Here is a 13,363-nt window from a genome sequence, read left to right on the forward strand (position 1 = left end):
CAATCCAACATACCATACTTGGTGAACATGTCGTGTGCATATTGCTTTTGCAAGAACCAAGTACCATGAGGTGTAGAAACAACCTCAATTCGAAGGAAATACTTCAGTTCACCCAAATATTTGACTTGAAATTCATCATGTAACATTTCCTTGATCTCTCCAATTCCCATGGCATCATCACCTGTAATGATCAAGTCATCCACATAGATTACTAATATCACATAACCAGCCCTTGTATTCTTTGTGGATAGGCTATGATCAGCCTTGCCCAGAGTGAAACCAAGCTTTTGTAAGCATGCACTTATCTTAGCATTCCAAGTTCTAGGTGCTTGCTTCAACCCATACAGTGCTTTCTTCAATCTACACACACGTGTAGGAAAATCAGAATGTACATAGCCCTTGGGCTGATCCACGTATACTTCCTCAACCAAATTACCATTGAGGAAAGCATTCTTCACATCCATCTGATACATACTCCATCCTCTAGATGCTGCCAATGCAATCACTGTTCTCATGGTTGTTATTTTAGCAATGAGATTGAATGTCTCCTCATAATCAAGACCATATTGTTGTGCAAACCCTTTTGCCACAAGTCTTGTCTTGTATCTTTCCAATGTGCCATTTGATTTGCACTTCACCTTGTATACCCATTTGCAACCAATAGGCATTTTGCCTTCAGGTAAATCAATCAAATCCCAAGTGTCATTTTCAACTAATGATGAATATTATTCATCCATTTCCTTATACTAATGATCATCTAAAATAGCTTTAGAAAGCTTTGTGGGTTCCTTGAAGCTAGTGACTTTTGCCATATATGCATAGTGGCTCACTGTGTAGCCACTGTATGTAAACCTATCCCCACATGCTTTATGACTCTTTCTGATCTCCTCAACTAAAGTGCGATATGAGACTCTCCTCTTTCATGAGGTGGTAGATATCTATGTCTCACACCATGAGTCACAACTGATGGAATGCCAAACTCACTATCCAAGCTATCAGTGCTACTAGGTGAATTATAACCAAAAGTGAGTGGCCCTGTAACATCATAAAGTTTTCATTTTTCTTTATCCACATTTCTCCCCCTCACTGACATATCCGTGTCAGTGGGATAAAGATGTTGAACTCCTCAATCTACCTGTCCAAGGACTAACTAATGTAGTAGCATCTTTAGAAGGCCCAAAATTTTCTACACTCTCATTTGTACCTACATGTACATAAGTCTCTTGACAAACATTATCATCATCTATCAAGATGGTCTTCTTCTCATGCCATGAATTTAGCTCATCAAATACTACATCTCTTGAGACAAATGTCTTATGAGTAGAAGGATTGTAGCATTTGTAAGCCTTGCTATCTTGTGCATACCCAATAAAGATGGCATTTTCTGCCTTTGGATCAAGCTTCTTCCTCTTCTCATCTGGAACATGTACATATGCCAACCATCCAAAGACCTCAAGATGGCTAATGGCAAGCATTATCCCATAAATCCTCTCATGAGGAGTCACCTCATGTATCCCTACTATTGGTGTACAATTCATGATATACACAGCAGCCATTACAACCTCTGCCCAATATGCATTTGGTAGGCTCTTCTCATTCAACATGCTCTAGCTGATTCCATGATCGCACTATTTTTCCTTTCTACCACACCATTTTGTTGTGGTGTGTATGTGCATGTCAATTGCCTCTTTATCCCCTGGGCTACCAAGAAGTGATCAAAGTATTTAGAGACATATTCTCCACCACTATCAAATCTCAAGCATGAGATGTAACAAGCCAATTCTTTCTCCACATGTCTCTTGAAGTATCCATGACACGACTCTTATGCTTCAACACATACAACCATATGTACCTACTATAGTCGTCTATGAATGACACATAGTAGCGTGATCCCCCAAGAGATACATTCTGTGAGGGTCCCCATACATCAGAATGTATAATTTGTAATGGTCTAGTAGTGGTGCTTACATGCCTCATAAATGGAAGCCTTGATTACTTCCCAAATTGACATGATTGACATACATGTCCCAATCCCACATGCCTAAACTTAGGGAGTCCAAATACAACTTGCTTATGCTGCATATTTTTCAACTTTTGAACATTTACATGACCAATCCTTTTATGCCATATCTCAATGTCCCTTATTGCAACATTGTTATGTGAATACATAGTAGCATTCAAGGCTAGAGTTTTTGTATCCAATGTAAACATTCTACCATTTCTTTTGCCTTTAGCAACATGAGTTTGCCTCCTTGACTATACTCTTCAATGTAGCAACCATCTCTATTGAATATAACTTGTAAATTTTGTTCAGCCATTTGTCCCACACAAAGCAAGTTTTTGGTAATGCAGGGTACATGTAACACATCATATAGACTCTTTTTCTTGTCACCGTGCATCATCAAACCAATGTGTCAAACCACTCTTCATGAGGATTCATGTGGTTAGATACCCCTGAGTCATGTGGTTAGATGCCCCTAAGCAATTTTCATAGCTTTTGTGTCTGTCACACATAAGGACAACCAATGCAAGACCTTGCTAGCCTTTTCCAACCATGTCTTATGTGTCTTCAATTGATCCTGTGATGGAGGTCTATCCTCCGATAGCTTAGGCTCATCTTCAAGATCTGTGACTAGATCCCAATAGCCTCTTCCAATCAAGAAGTTTGACATCCTAAACTTCCATAAAACAAAGTTGTTGTAGTCCAGCTTCTCACCTACTATCTGGGTGATAGTATCCTTCTCTCCTGTGTTTTCCATTCCGAAGTCTTCAACTTTGCAAAACAAGATTTCATGTATAGAGTCAATTACCCCAAAATGCCAGCAAGAAATGCAATTCAATGACCTATAGTGCAACCAATTTTTACTAAAAATTTATAGTAATTACACTATTGCATTCTTAGACAATACATGTGCTTTGTTCCCAATGTGCATGAGACATACAAAAATTTGATGATTTTAGACCAGCTCAATACTTGCCAAATCAAACTCCAGTGGTTGCTCCACTTGTTAGATCATTTTTAGGCTAATTTTTAGCCGGTCAAACCTTGCTGAATAGTCAAATTGTTTTGGACAACTTGTATGCCTTGTTGTCCACCTATTTTGAGCTCATTTAAATGGAGTTTAGTGATGGATATTACATGGTCTATGTTTGAAATTCCAGTCTCAGTTGACAATATGGAATGCCCAGCTCAATCTTGCTCAATTTGGTCACTCTAGTTGCTCCAGTGCAATCCACTCTAGTTGAGGATTGTTTTGCTCTGTTTTGCAGCTTCAATGGTTGCCTCTGAACTTATTGTAAATCAGCATGTAATAGCTCATTTGGAAGCTATTTTAGTGAGGGATTAGATGCTCCACTTGTTCTTCAATGTTAGTAAGAAAATGAGGTAGATATCCTTCAGTTTTGAGTGACACGTAACTACTGCAAAATTTTCCAGATGGTTGAAAATATGAACAATTTTTTTTAATGAAATGATTGATTTCATGTGGATTCTAAACAATGATTTATCTCAAGAAATTATAATCACCTTGCTCCTTTGAGATGAGACACACTTTCCACTTTACTTCACCTTAATCTAATGCATGTAGCTCCCGCAATGTCCACTCCAATGTGATGCTTTTTTTTTTGCTAGAGCAGCACGTTTTTTTCTTTCCCACAGACTTTTTACACATGACTTCAATCCTCTCAAATGACAACTTGATGAACAAGCTCTAATACTATGAAACAACACAAAGAGAGAGAGAGGGACAAAGTTTAGGCAAGAAGGAGAGTAGCCATGCTCCAAAACAAAGAGAGAGAGGGACAAAGGTTAGGCAAGAAGAAGAGCAGCCATGCTTCCTATCAAACTTCCATTATCTTCCACACTCTAACTTGTGTACATACAACCAAACATACAAAAGTAAAGTGACCTAGATGTAATCATGGTTGAATTAGTGTGACCCAAACCTTATTCAACTAAGATAACTAAACCAAACCAAAGGTGCATGAGCTTGAATCTCAACATCACACAATTAGGTTAAGTTTCCAACCACAAAATTTAAAAGTAGAGACACCATCTTATAAAGTATGATCTTGATTTGTGTTAGCTTTAGATTTATTTTTGAGCTTCGCCACATTTCCTCTTAATTAGCATCACCATCTTAAGAGACTCATTGGCACAATTCTTCGTCATTGATATATACAAATAATATTTTACATTCAACTACACGTCATGCCAAAAACACATTACCTTAGTGACTTGATCACTAATAACAAATCTTGAACTTTTGGTAAACCTTGAACCTGCAAACGTGCAAAATGTTTAATGAACCCCTTCCAAAGTTTCAAACATGCATGATAGGAAGGTAGGAATAAGAGAGAGAGAGATAGAGAGAGAGAGAGAGAGAGAGGAGGGGGGCAACCTGGAGGAGTCAGACCTTGATAACCCCTTCAATCTTCAATATAATTGACCTACACACATCTTCAAAATGTAACACCAATCAACTCAATCCAAACCTGCATGACACAGATTAGTTAATTCATGTTCACTATAACTAACCACTAGTACAACTCAAGTTCTATGATACACATACATCAATGAATTTAGTGGTTCCATGCACTTGAAGTAGTAGTTTCTTGCCTTGATGAAGCAATCATGGAAATGCATGCACAAAAGGATGGCAAGGGCCTAAGGGTCGTCACGTCCGGTTGCTCTCTTAACTGCATGGTGGAAATAATATGCGGCAGAAACCACAGAGAGAGAGAGAGAGAGAGAGAGAGAGAGAGAGAGACTCGTTTCAAGTAGAGAAGGATGATTGGAAGAGGCACAGGCTATGGCGAATTGGAGAAGGTGCATGCTATGGTGACTTGAAGAGGCCCAAGAGGCTATTGCTTGATGACTGGGAGAGAAGGACAATTGGAAGAGGCTTGATGCTTGATGTAGGCTATCGCAAACATCTAAGAGAGAGAGAGAGAGGAACCTGGAGCAAAGCCCATTTTTGTCTCGATCCTAATGCCCATTTGACCTTGACCTGCATGGCAAATGCAAAACAAAAGGCCCAATGAAAAAGAGGGAAGGAGAGGGGGTGCCATGAGTAAAAGTGAAAACTTCCCTCTTCCATCATGACAACAAACCTCACATTAAAGCTCATTCAAGTTTGTGTTTCCCAATTGCTTGACTTGAACGGCCCTTGTATTGTGCTCTTGAAAGGTGAGAAGGATCGAAGCTTGCACTTGAGAGCTATGGCGGGAGAGCAAGAGCAAGAAAGAGAGAGACAAGAAATAGGAACTCCAACGGTCACAATGTGTCACCGGGCCTTCCTTTATTCAAACTATCACTAAAAGAATAAAGAATAAAGTGACGGTGACGGACAAGAAATGGGAAATCCAACGGTCACAATGTGTCACCAGGCCTTTCTTTATTCAAACTATCACTAAAAGAATAAAGAATAAAGTGACGGTGACTGTCAGTGTAGTAATACATGGTCGGCTAGGAGGCGCCTTTACCCCCAACAACCTCCCACTTAAAGGCGAATCTGCCCTAGTGAGGAGTGAAAAGAAAAAAGAAAGAGATAGTACAACATGTACACGTGTACAACAGGATGAGGAAAGATGTCATCTCATCCCACGCCCATCAACCTCCTGAGGAAGGCAAAGCACTCTGTAGAGAGGCTTTTCATGAGCAGATCTGCAAGATTCTGGACAGTCGAGATCTTGACAATGTCAACAGACTTGTCCTCAATGACCCCACGTATGAAGTGATACCTCACCTCAATGTGTTTCATCTTTGCATGGAAGACCAGATTCTTGGCTAACTGAATAGCACTCATAGAATCCGAATATAGTAGTGTAGGGGTAGCATCAATACTAACGTCAGCAACCAAACGACCCAACCAAATGGCCTCCTTGCAAGCCTCACTGGCTGCAACATACTCGGCCTCTGTAATAGAAAGGGCCGTGCATTTCTGCACCCTGGACATCCAAGAAACAACACCTCCAGCATAGGTGAATACATAGTCGGAAGTGGACTTCCTACTATCTCCATGTCCTGCATAATCAGAGTCAGTGTACCCCACAACTCCTGTATCCTGGCTGCCATAGCATATGCACATATCTGCAGTGCCCTTCAGGTAACTCATGATACCCTTCACAGAATCCCAATGCTTCTTGCTAGGTGTAGCCATATAGCGTGCCACAACACCAACTGCAAAGGAAATATCTAGACAAGTGGAGATCATGGCATGCATAAGACTGCCCATTACAGATGCATATGGAATCTTGGCCATCTCAGCCCTCTACTCATCTGTCTGCGGACAGTCAGCCTATGATACCTTCACACAAGAAGGCAATGGACAGCCAATAGGCTTTACGTCCTACATGCAAAAGCGCTCAAGAACTTTATGAATATACTTCCTCTGTGACAAGTAGAGGAGTCCTTGATGCCTGTCACGTCTAATACGCATACCAAGTATGTGAGAAGCATGTCCTAGATCTTTCATCTCAAAGCTCTTATTGAGCTGAGCCTTAAGAGCATCTAGCTCATCATGAGCTTTCCCTGCTATCAGCATATCATCCACATAGAGTACCAAAATCAACAAAGAACCATCATGGGATTTCTTCGTGTAAAGACACGAATCCATAGCACTCCTGCTATAGCCCTGTAACTGCATAAAGGCATCAAACTTATGATACCACTCCCTAGGTACCTGCTTCAAGCCATAAAGACTTTTCTTCAATTTGCACACTAGGTGCTCCCTGCCAAGTTCTGCAAAGCCCTTAGGCTGCTCCATATAAATCTCATCATGCAAGTCCCCATGTAAGAAAGCCATCTTGACATCCATCTGGTATAAATCCAAGTCAAGCTGAGCAACCAAAGCCAAGACTAAGCGCAGGGTGGTCATCTTAACCACAGGAAAAAAGACCTCATCAAAGTCCACACCATGCTCCTGCTTAAAACCCTTTACTACCAGTCTAGCCTTGTATACCGGCTTGGGGTGTCCAGGGGTACTTTTTAGCTTGTACATCCACTTGCATGGCAAATCCTTCTTGCCCGTAGGCAAGGAAACCAAATCCCAAGTGTCATTCTTATGCAAGGAGCCTATCTCAGACTGCATAGCCCTCTCCCAGGAGTGATTGTCACCCCTACACGTAGCATCATCATAAGTGAAAGGCTCTCCTACATCTATAACTAAGACATAATGTATCAAGGGTTGAAATCTATCATGTGGACGTCTATCTCTAGTAGACCATCTCACGACAGGCCGCTCCTGCCTATCCAACACCCTGACAATGAGCATTTGCTACAGCTGTAGGCTGTCCAACTGGCTATACGGGAGCTCTTGGCTCCTCTTAAAATATGACCCTATGGATCTCAACAACTCTCTCAGGCTGCCGATGCATCTTGTCTTCATGGAAGACTACATCATGATTGCGGATGACTTTCCGCGCCTGCGGATCCCAGAGACGGTAACCCATCTCGCCCACATCCCCATAACCAAGGAAAATGCATTTGACACTCTTAGGATCCAGCTTACTTCTCTTGTCCCTGGGCACATGGCAAAATGCCTCACATCCAAATATACAGAGATGCGCATAAGAGGGAGGTTTTCCAGTCCATACCTCCTCTGCAACCTGAAAATCCAAACCACTAGAAGGTGATCTATTTATGACATGCACAGCTGTACTAACTGCCTCAGCCCAAAAGCTCTGTGGTAGGCTTGCATGGCTAAGCATACTGCATACAAGCTCCTGGATGGTTCTATTCATCCGCTTAGCCAAACCATTCTGGGGGGGTGTAGTGGGGCAGTCAACTGACGCTTAATACCCCTCTCATCACATAACTGCTCAAAAGCACGTGAGATATACTCACCCCCATTATTTGTTCTTAGACATTTTAGCCTATACTCACACTGGTTCTCAACTAATGCAAGCCATCTTTGAAACACAGCCAAGACATCGGATTTCAGCTTAATGGGATAAGCCCAAACTTTTCGTGAAAAAACATCTATGAAAGTAACAAAATACTTTGCACCACCCATAGACTGACAAGGCATGGGCCCACAGACATCTGAATGTACCAATGCCAAGGGCTCACTCATGTGTGGCCTACCATACTTCGTATGCGTAGACCCAGTCTGCCTGCCATAAAGACAATGCTCACATGAATCAAAACATGCATAATCAAGGGGCGGTAAGTACTGCAAACTGGAAAGCATTTTCATTCCCTTCAAAGACATATGGCCCAAACGGGCATGCCAAAGAGATACATGTGGGATAGAACCCACAGACAAAACATGATCAAGGGAAGAAGCATATACAATCAAGGGATAGAGGCTTCCAGCCTTGGCACCTCTCGTAATCACAAGTCTACCACGAGTGATCTTCCATGCAAAGTCTCCAAAAGATACATGATAACCTGCGTCATCAAGCTGTCCAGCTAACATGAGACTGTGTGTCAAAGCAGGTACATGATGTACATCCTACATAACAAAATTGCTGCCAGAAGGAAACTGCAACCTAACTTCACCAATGCCCACAATATCAAGAGAGCTGTCATCACCCAAGCACACAGAACCCGAAATAGTACGGTATGAATGAAACCACTCTCGGCAAGGTGTCACATGAAAGGACGCACATGAGTCCAAAAGCCAACACTGTGCATATATAGAGTGTATCTCTATCATCTGCGAAGCACTAGAAGAAGCTGCAAGGCTATAATCATCATCATCAACATCCTCACCCTGCATAACATTGATCTCTTTAATTTTAACACTGGACTTTGCAGGCACTATGCTGCGATCAGAAGACTTATCCTGCACTTTGTCTTTCCCATTATCTTTGCGCCTTTCATTGCGCAGTTCATGACATTGTGGCCTAATATGGCCCTTTTTCCCACAATGGTGACAAGTAACATCTGCATTCTTGCCACGGGATTTGCTACGTGATTTTCCACGAGACTTGGACTGAGATTTTTGAGAATCCCGTCCATGGCCACTGCCATTGCCATGCTTTCCATATCCATCATTCTTGCCTCTAACTATCATAGCATACGACAGATGAGAGGCATCCAAATTCTTACGGTTAACCTCTTCCTGCAGAAGAGCACTCTCAACATCAGATAATTTCAAGGTAGCAGTAGGGGCACATAATGCAGTGCGGAATACATCCCATGACTCATTAAGAGTACCAAGCAAGAAAAGAGAAGTGGCATCCTCTACAAAAGTGATGTCCTGCGAAGTCAAGTTCTTGAGTATAGCATGGAATTGGCTCAAGTGAGCAAACATAGTCACATTCTCCTTCATGTGCAGATCCATAAGCTGCTTCAGGCAATACATCTGACTCGCTGGACTTTTCTTATCATAGAGATTCTTGATTGTATCCCACAACTGCCATGTACTCTGTTCTTCCTCAAATACATTGTAATGAACATGTTCTGTGAGAGATAATACAATAGTGGACTTGCATAACTCATCAAGCTCAAGCCATTCCTCATCTGGCATAGTTGTTGGCAAATGCCCGCTCAACCTCAATGGTTTGATCTGCAATTTTTGCACCAACACCTGCCAAATCTGACTCTTCCAATAAGAGTAATTCATACCATCAAGCTTAGTGATGGTGAAAATAGCATAATTAGTGGACGAACTAGCCATAATGCAGGCTGGAAGACTACAAACAGTTCAAAAATTGCTTGCTGTTTACTGTAGAAAATGACCAAAAAATCACCAAAATCGAGAGAAAATGGCGAGAAAGTGTGACCAAAGCTGTTGCCCACCAAGTACTAGTGAAAGTACATCTTTTCATAATATTTTAGCATGAAAAATCCATGCCAATCTGGAGTTATATGCTTGCTGTAATAAATGATAGCAGGATACTGTGAGAGTCAATTGCTGACCAAATCACTGCACCAAGTCAATAAATGACAACCAAGACATGACCAGCCATAAACGGGCATAAATCAGCACCAAATAGTCATCAAGACCCTGAGCAAACACCCAAACATGTCACCAAAGCATCCGTCAGAGTAGGTGTACCCCTAGACAATAGGGCAAAGTATACATAACACTAGCAAGACCTGACACCAGTAGGTGTATGCTCACAAGAGTGCAAAGCCCAAGCTCATGTCAAAAGCAACTCCAAGATATCAGTACATGAACCATACAACATTTCAGTGTAAGAGATCCCAAATTCTCAAGTATCTGCAAAATGCTCAAAATAGCATAAACCTCCTGCTCAATGTCGGTCAAGCATACAAGATGCTCCCACTGGCTCAAAAGGCAGATAAACGAGCTCAACAGCTCAAGCAAACCAAGTCAAAGTACCAAAGACAGGTAACCAAGGCAATGCCTCAATAGCATCCAAGGTCATAATGGAAAAACCCAAGCTGTAACGGAAAAATCCAAGTCAATGTCCAACTGCTCAAGGGAATACTCAAATGAATATCAAGACGAGCTCAAACAACTGCCATCCACAGCCAAAGCATAAAGCATTCACCAAGACATCATAACCCGTACTGGGTAGCCTAGGCATAAACCATGTCATAGATGAAATGCCAGCTGCAAACAAGTGGCAGTCAAACCCAAATCAAGCTCTAATCTCAACTCAAAAGCATTTTGGAGCATAAACAAAACATGTGGCATAGTCCAAATACATCATGACATCATACCGAGTAGCCAGGAGCACCCCGTGACCAATAGGCATAACCCTGAAGTTTCCATTAGCATATAACCTCTATAAATTGAGCATATGAGTGCTCAATCCAAGCTCAAATCCATAGGCAAACCATAGGCATACATTCCCGTATGTTAAGGCATCAACGAGGCATAATCGGGCATCAAATGCCAAGACTTGGAAGCATAAAATTGAAGTAACAGGTGGCTGCCCTATTTTGGACAGATCTAGGATTGTTCAAAGCAGTCACTGGCTGAGCTAAATCAGCTCCAAATTTATCTCACATAAGAGGCATAACATCCACAAGTGATCCGGTATCAATAGACATGAGTAGAAGCATCACATAAGCCATAGGCATACAAATACATGCTATCTCAGACGTGAAATCTATTGCAGAATATTTTTTCATCAAAATTTGGCAAATCTGACATACCATCACGTCTGGAGCGTGCCAAAACCCCAACTTAGACTCTTACCTTGCCTGAATCGGGTTCTAAATGCCCGAGATATGACAAAAAGAGTGATTTTTGGGCCAGATTTTGAAACAAGCACAAAAAAAAAGTGAGCTGGCTAGGGGGTCTGCTGTCCCACGTGTTAACAATGGGGCCCAAAGGGGGCACAAATGGGGGCCAAAGAAGGCCTCACCAAGCCTCAGCAAGCCTTGATAGGTTGGAAGCAAAATCTAGGTGAAGGAAGCTCCAAGAGGTGTGAGCTATGGCTGCCCACAACTTGTGAAAACCCTGTTTACCTAGACCTATGGACTGAGATAAATCTCTGAAATAATGAAGCAATACCTCAATGTCAATGCCCTGATGGTGCCTCAATAGGCCGGGAAGAAGCTCGGAAAGCCGGGGAGTGATGGGAGCTCAAGAGAATGAACTATGGCTGCCGGGAAGGAGACCCAACACGAGTGGGGAGTCAATAGGAAGCTGAGAATGCCACAAGCCAAGCTCAAGAGTCGAGAAGTTGTGCTCTGATACCAATTGAAAGGTGAGAATGATAAAATCTTGCACTCGAGAGCTATGGCGGGAGAGCAAGAGCAAGAAAGAGAGAGACAAGAAATGGGAACTCCAACAGTCACAATGTGTGATCGGGCCTTCCTTTATTCAAACTGTCACTAAAAGAATAAAGAATAAAGTGATGGTGACATGCGCCTGCCACCTACAGTGTGCAGTGGCGGTGACTGTCAGTGTAGTAATACACGGGCGGCTAGGCGGAGGCGCCTTTACCCCCAACAGCTCCTACATTGGCACATGCTTTCAAGTCAAAAATAAAGGTCATTGATGTAGTGGGATCGTGCCTCTCGTGCTGTGTTGTATCAAAACATCTCAATGCTTTCTCGCCTTGGCCATGATGTGCATACCCTACAACTAGTTTATTCCAAGTGACTACATCTTGGACAAGAAGCTCATCCAACACTCCTTGTCCCTTTCACAATGTGCTACACTTGGCATACACATTCACCAAAGCATTGCCATAAATAATATATTTCTCCAACAACCTTAATCTGACAATCTCATCATGAATTTTTTCACCTTTAACGAGTGCTCCTACACTGGCACCACATGCTTTCAATGCACATGTAAAGCCACATCTTATCAAAGTATTTTAGAGCTTCATCAACGTGATCTTTTTTTGCATTTCTTACCATCAATGCCATCCAAGAGAATCCATCACACACACACACACACACACACATCCTCTGTGTGTGTGTGTGTGCGCGCGCGCGCACGCGCACACACAAGTTAAATATACACACTTTCTTAGATCTATCTTTCTCTTTCTCTATCTTCCCTTGCATTTCCCACACTACTTGAACATTAATTTAGAAATTTTGTGTCTATATTCATTGATTCATAGACTTATCTCTCGTATCTATCTATCTATCTATCTATCTATCTCCCCTTGCATTTCCAGCTTTTGAGTACTAATTTAGACAAAGTGTGTTTATGTTCATTGGCTCATAGACCTAGACATGTGTAAGTGCATAAACAAGAGCATTCAGAGAGAGACCTTCATGTTGAATGTGCTCAAAGCATTTCAAAGCTTTATCATGATGTCCATGTCTAGATATCAAGCAATTAGGACAATCCAAGAGACTACATGTGGTGCTATAAGCTTTTTTTGAACACTTCTTGCACTTTTACAAGCATAGCATAGTTAGCATACATGCTCTCTAATGCAATGCCTAGCACTAAATAACCATTTTTCTATTAGCCCCAACCTATGAACCTTAGCTTGTATCACACTTATCGCATATCCATATCAAACATTATCAACTCCCACTTAGATAAAAGTATAGTGGCAACACTACATGGGAATATTCATTATCTCAAGAGAAATGCATCAAAAATTGTGCTCGCATAATCCAAAAATAGCAATCTAGCTCATAAAATGCTTACTTTGTCTCTTGTGAAGCTTTGAACTCACCCACATTCTCTTGCCTCTATCAGTTTCGTTTGTATAGTCAAAATCTACATAAACATTCTCTTGCCTATCATCATTTCCATTTGTATAATCAAAATCTGCATAAACATTACTCTTTGGAAAATAAGGTGCAATGTTGCTTTGGAGTAACTATACAACATTTCAAATTCCATTTTTACTATTGTTGTCATTCCTTAGATCCAACAAGAGGCACTTAAGAGAGTACACCATGTTTGAAGATGATCACTAAATGGCATCACCATGATCATTTCTTTTGCCATGTATAAGTATT

This window comes from Lygodium microphyllum, chromosome 19 (assembly GCF_053477565.2).
Source record: "Lygodium microphyllum isolate KBCC chromosome 19, Lygodium_microphyllum_v1.1.10, whole genome shotgun sequence".
Lineage (NCBI taxonomy): Eukaryota > Viridiplantae > Streptophyta > Polypodiopsida > Schizaeales > Lygodiaceae > Lygodium > Lygodium microphyllum.